Source organism: Canis lupus, chromosome 32 (genome assembly GCF_003254725.2).
Source record: "Canis lupus dingo isolate Sandy chromosome 32, ASM325472v2, whole genome shotgun sequence".
NCBI lineage: Eukaryota > Metazoa > Chordata > Mammalia > Carnivora > Canidae > Canis > Canis lupus.
Window position 1 is genome coordinate 11,105,588 of NC_064274.1, and position 6,396 is coordinate 11,111,983.

General features: G+C 37.5%; 1 pseudogene; it reads left to right on the forward strand.

The window, feature by feature from the left end:
- The first annotated feature begins 696 nt into the window (after positions 1-696).
- LOC112647297 (60S ribosomal protein L7-like 1) lies at positions 697-1,459 on the forward strand (annotated as a pseudogene).
- Positions 1,460-6,396: the final 4,937 nt, after the last annotated feature.

Sequence of the window (6,396 nt, forward strand, 5' to 3'; positions counted from 1 at the left end):
TATACCTTGAATTAATAGTATAACATTTCACATATAATATAAAAACCATATATAAATATACTTCCATTTACCTTCCCTTTGTGCTATTCATCATGTGTCTTCTACATATTATAAATTCCACAACAAACTGTTACTTTTTCTTCAAATAGTTAACTGCTTTTTAAATAAATTAAGTAGAAAAATACTGACTGTTCTTTATTCACTTATATTTGAGTTTTCCCCTTTAACCTGAATAAGTTCACTTAACATTTCTTGTAGCAAAAGAAGATCTTTCAGATATCTAAAAGATATTTTGGGGTTTAAGTTTTGAAGAAAATTTTGCTTGATTTTAATTCCAAATTCACAGTTTATTTCCTAGCATTTTAAAATTGTCATTCCACACCAGAAGTCATAGGTGCATTATCTGAAGCATTTCTTTGTTTATAGCCCAGCCACCAGTATTAAGTCAATATAGTGAAAACGAAGAGGTTGGCATTTTAAAGATGGCTCTAAAGTGCATGGAAGCAGTGTGAAGGAACCTTTGTGTAACTTTTGGCAGGAATCAGCGTTAGCAAGACCTCAACTAACTGGGCACTGGCTGGCTGGCTGGCTAGTAGTGAGCTAGAAGGGACGTCTCTATTGTTAAGTAAACATAAAGTGGTTTTCTCTTCCCTAGGTGGTAGGACTGTGCATAGCAGTAGCCACAGTTTTGGAAAGATGAAGCTAGAGCAAAGAAAAAAGATCTCTTTGGTTCTAGAAAATTTCCTGAAAAAGAGGAAGGCTTATCAGACCCTCAAAGCCATTCAAACAAAGCAGGCACTTTTAAACAAGAAGGAGCCAAAGAAAGGAAAAGAACTCAAGTTTCAGCAACTGTAAATGTTCCTAAGTGATTCCTGGAAGCAACAACACGACAGGGCCCAACTCAGACAACTAGAAAGAAGTGAAACCTCATGGCTAGGAAGTGCCAGATAAACATTTCTTGGTCTTTACTGTATACACCCAAAGTATTTTTTTTTTCCCTCCCCCCTACACCCAAAGTATTAATGGGATGAGTTTACTAGTGCAGAGGACCACTGCAAGGTTAGCCTAAAGATTTTTCAGTGGTGTCTTTGTCAAAGTTACTCCCCAGACCATAAAAATACTGTGTATATTGGAACCTTATATTATCTGAGGATTTCCAAATCTGAAGTCTGTCTGGGAACTCATCTTGAAACATGGACAAGGCAAGATCAAGAATAAAATCATCCTTTTGACAGACAACACAGTGATTGAGAAGCACCTAGAGAAGTATGGTGTTATGTGCTGGAAGACCTCATTCATGAAATTGCCTTTCTGGGGAAGAATTTCCAGGCAATTTCTGAGTTCTTAATGCCTTTCCATCTCTCATGCTACCAAGAAGAGAGTGGGCCTTCTCAAAGAGGTGGGCTTACTTGGCTATGGAGGTGAATGCACCAATCAACTCATTTGGCTGCTGAACTAAACTGAGAACTCTGAAAGCACAGTGCAGTGGAGGCATGTGTTTTGATTTTTGGAATTGTTATCCAGTATCTTCAGAAAAGATTATTTTCTGCTATATCTTCAACAACTAGATAGAAGGGTCAGGAAAAAGATGATGATGTTTCTGGTAGGCACTTCTCATTACAGCCCAGTTCCAATGAAAAGTTCCAGTGTGTTTTCCATATTGTCTGCCACTACCGCCTCTGAAATCAGCAGAAGACTCATGCTATGGAGGACGGAGTCCTGCTATGTCATATCTTCTATCCTGGGGTTTAGTGTTGGTGAATGAATACCCAAGCATGAATGCAAGACAGTAGAGGACCAAGACCAGGGACATACTTGAACCTGGGGGTTCTTTGGGTCTTGTTTTGGAAGGAACTTGAAATACAATTACAAAGAAGAGCACAAAATAGTGCTCAGTTGTCTCTGCTATAAGTCTATTGTTCTAACTTTTTTCAGTGATGGCTTTATGGGTTCTCAGGCTTGGCTGGCTCCTAAGTGTATCTGGTGGCTTCCTTATCCTAGCCCATAGTTGGATCAGTTCCTTTTTCTAGCTCAGGATTTTAACCTATTCTTTGGTCTATGGGAAGGGAAGGATCCTTTTCCCAGGAAAAAGCATACACTCAAATTTTTACTTGGAAGTTATATGTTTATAGACTCTTTTTTTTTTTAAGATTTATTTATGATAGACAGAGAGAGAGAGACAGGAGGAGGGAGAAGCAGGCTCCATGCAGGGACCCCGACGTGGGACTCGATCCCAGGACTCCAGGATGGCGCCCTGGGCCAAAGGCAGGCGCCAAACCACCGAGCCACTCAGGGATCCCCTGTTTATAGACTCTTCTTAGGAACCTATGCATCTTATGTGAGGAAGTCCTGCACTATCAGGAGTGGTCCCCTGAGTCCTGACCTTGTTAGTCTCCTGTGGTTCTAAGTTTGTGGAAGACCAAAGTTTACCAAGATAGTTCTTTCCTTGGAGTCAATTGAGTGTTTCCTATTAGGAACACAGTGTTTGATTCCCAATTCCCCTAATCATCTAACTAAGGAAAATACCCACCATGCATTCCTGCTGGGTTTTAAGATGGGATTTTCTTGGTTTGGCATGGATGAAGTTAGTACTATTAGGTCTTTTAGGCCCCAAATAGGTTTAATTGGACTCTCCTTGCATAGCCTAGACTCCAAAAGTATTGCCCTCTACCCTTCTGATAATGATATACTAGACTAACACTAGAGTTCCTGGGAACATTAGACCTAAAAAGGGGATGTGATCCTGCCTGTGTTATCATCAGGTGGATGATGATACATGGGCCTTCTTAGGTGGGCCTTCCTCTGCTCCTGTCACTTTGTTGCCTCAACTGCCATCTGAGTAGCTGGTCAGGGTATGCCAGGCATAAAAGACTTGAAAATATACTTAACCATTGTGTCCCTTGGTCCCGTAAGCTTTGCTGCACTTTTGGCTCATGTGGCCCTCAAACGAAGCCTCGAGGTTGAGTTAGAAGTATAACAATGCTTTAAAATGTACCAGCTTATGGGGTAATTAAGTTGGTTGGCTCAAGAGTTAATTTGCCAGGAATAGATGTTAGAGCTTATTCCTATACTTTAAAACACTGTGAAATCTCTTTAAAATGATGTACAGAAAAAGAGCAGCTGTAAATGTGAAAGCCTAGAGTTTCTATCCCAGATCTGTTTCATACTAAATACAAGAATAATGTTTCCATTCTTGCCCACAAAATGGGGCTAATATAGTCCAGCATGTGTGCCTCACTCATATAATTGTTCAAGGGTTTTAAGCAAAATAATAGTTTTAAACTTAGAATTCTATGTAAATAAATAAGAGGTTATGAAATTTTAAAAAACTGTCATTCCATTGTTTTTTGATTTACATTTTTCTGATGAGAATCCAGTGGATGTTCCATTGTTCCTTTCCTGTATGTAGTATGTCTTTTTCTTATGTATGTTTTGAGATTTTTATTTTTAATTTGGTTTAAAGCAATTATACCCAGATGTGGTTTTCTTTGTGTTTATCTTGCTGTGGTTCATTCCTCCATCATGACCAGAATGAGAGCTGAGATTTTCAAAACCAAGTTTTTAAATGTCCATTTCTTGCTGAGGAGATGAATATAAATATCCTTGGGGATATTAGTTATTTGGTAATAAACAATGTTGTCTGAAGATTGTTTTTCATTAAATATGGAGACTTCTTTGACTAATACTCTTATAACATTTTTTCCCCTGCCAAAATTTTTCTTCTCCTGTTTGAATTTTTATTCCACATATGTTAGATGTGGGACTTTACAATACTCAACTAGTCACTGAAGTTCTGATCATTTTTTTTTGCCAGTCTTTTTTTCTTTCACTGTTTCAGTTTGTATAGTTCCTATTTACCTATCTTACAGAGCTTTTCTTTTGCAGTACACAAACTACTTTTGAAATCTAATTATGCTGATTTTTAAAATTCCAGATATTTTTTAGTTCTACAATTTTCATTTACTTTCCTCCTCTGTTTCCTTTTATTTGCTGAGTTTCCTCTACCTGTTCACTCATTTATTCATCTTTGTTCTTAGATTTTTTTAAAGATTTATTTATTTATTTGTTTATTTATTTATTTATTTATGATAGACACAGAGAGAGAGAGAGAGAGAGAGAGAGAGAGAGAGAGAGGCAGAGACACAGGCAGAGGGAGAAGCAGGCTCCATGCAGGGAGCCTGACGTGAGACTCGATCCCGGGACTCCAGGATCGCGCCCTGGGCCAAAGGCAGGCGCCAAACCGCTGAGCCACCCAGGGATTCCCTGTTCTTAGTTTTTTGATCATATTTATTATAGCTGCCCAAAGTCTTTGTCTACTAATTCCAATATGTCTATCATCCCTTGAGTCTTTTTCTGTTTTCACCCTCCTCCTATTTTGGTCATATTTTTCTGAGTTTTCAACTGCCTAGACATTTTTATGCTGGAAATGGAGTACTATTGTCTAAAGTCTGAATTTATCTTTTTTTTTTAATTTGTCTTCTTATAAAGAATGTTGGGCTTTATTCTGACAGAGAATTAATTTACTGGTAGTTCCACATGTTTCTCCTAAGGCTTGGTTTTAAATTTTGTTAGAATGGGTCCAGAGTATCCCTTATGCTTGGGCTGTAGTAGTCCTCCTCCTAAATCATGACTTTTCTGGTCATGAGAGAAGTGGGCTATCTTTCAGCACTATGTATTCTCTGGTACTTACACTCAGCTCACATTCCTGAAGTAGCTGCTCCTTACTAGGCTTCTCCCATTTGACTATATGCATGCACAGGTACTAAGTCAAAGATTCACAAGGACACCTATGTAGATTAATGGGGCTCCCTTTCTGCTAAGCTCTCTTATTTCTGATATCAAAATCGGGTTCCTCCAGTAGTCCCAAACCTCACACTCTGTTTCACATGGACAGCTATTTCATATTGCTGCTGTCTGTTCAGGCTCCGTTACCCCCGGCCAATTATAGGTAGAGCCAGAAGTTAAGATGTTAAAACTCAGTTCATTTCTTGCTCACTAAATAATTGGATATTCCCCAAGACAGTTATTTGGTGACTGGACAATATCCTCCATCACAAAAATACATGTTTATTGAGCAGTTTCTTATGCCAGGACTTATACTACATGCTTTACATGTATTTTCTCACTTAATTTGCAAATAAATCAATTAAGAATGGATATTCCTATTAATACCATTTTAGAAATGAAGAAAATAAAATTTAGAGTGTAACAAAGTCTTGCCCAAGAATCTGATGATTGGTTGAGCCAGAAATTGAACTCCGGATTGTAACTCCAGAGCAAACTTAAAAACCATGCTAGTTTGATTGTTTTGTACTTAAACAAACTGCTTATATAACTAAAGCTATTTCTTCCAGTGATAATTATTTTCCATAACAGAAAATACAGCAATCTGTATGGGCTCACTACAAAAGCCTGGTGGATGTATGTAATGGTTCTAAAGTCATCTTTATTATATCCTCAAATACCCAAGAATGGGGAAACTGAAAGTCTTGCATTAGATTTTTTTCTAAAGGGAAAATAAATTGATTTCCTTAAACTGGAATAGGAAGGAAGGAAAATAAATGTAATTTGCTGTTTGTCAAATAAAAGTACAGATACATTTTAAAAATTAATACTTGATTTTTTAGAGTAGTTTTAGGTTCACAGCAAAATTTGAAGATAAAATATACAGAGTTCTCACATACTCCCTCCTCATATACAGGAAGCCTCCCCAATCATCAACATCCTACACCATTGTGGTAAATTTGTTATAGTCAATGTGCCAAAATCCACACATCATTATCACCCAAAGTCCATAGTTTACATTTGTGTTCACTCTTTGTGCTGTATATCCTATGAGTTTTGAAAGAATATGTAACAACATATACCTACCATTACCATATCATAATTTTCTATTTTAGTGAAACAAGTAAATGGCTCTATATACTTAACTTCATACAAGGCTCACTTATACCTTACATTGAAAGCACTGTGGGAGCTCAATTATGGAGCAAAACAGGAAAAGTGACTGTAGTCTTTGACAAAAACTATCAGAAAGTAAAGAAACTGTGAAAACATCCGCTTAGTATTGAACAGATTGTCAGTGACTATTGTTATTACTATGTACTCACTTCCAGTAACCTTTTTCCTTAGTAGAAAGAAGCAAACCAGCAAAAAATAGGCTTTCTTCACTGCTAGGCCCCATGCCTTCTTGTTTTGTCTTATTTCATGCACCTTCTTTCAAGACTTACCTTTTTATTGTTTTCTATCTCAACACATGCCATCACCACTAACCTCAAATCCCCATGTTGAAATACCAGAATTACATTTTTTTTCTCCCTCTTTTTTGTCTTCTGCACATACTTTAGTGCTCAAGTCTTGTGAGCTCTGTCTTCATTCCAGCCCTGTTCTCCTTCT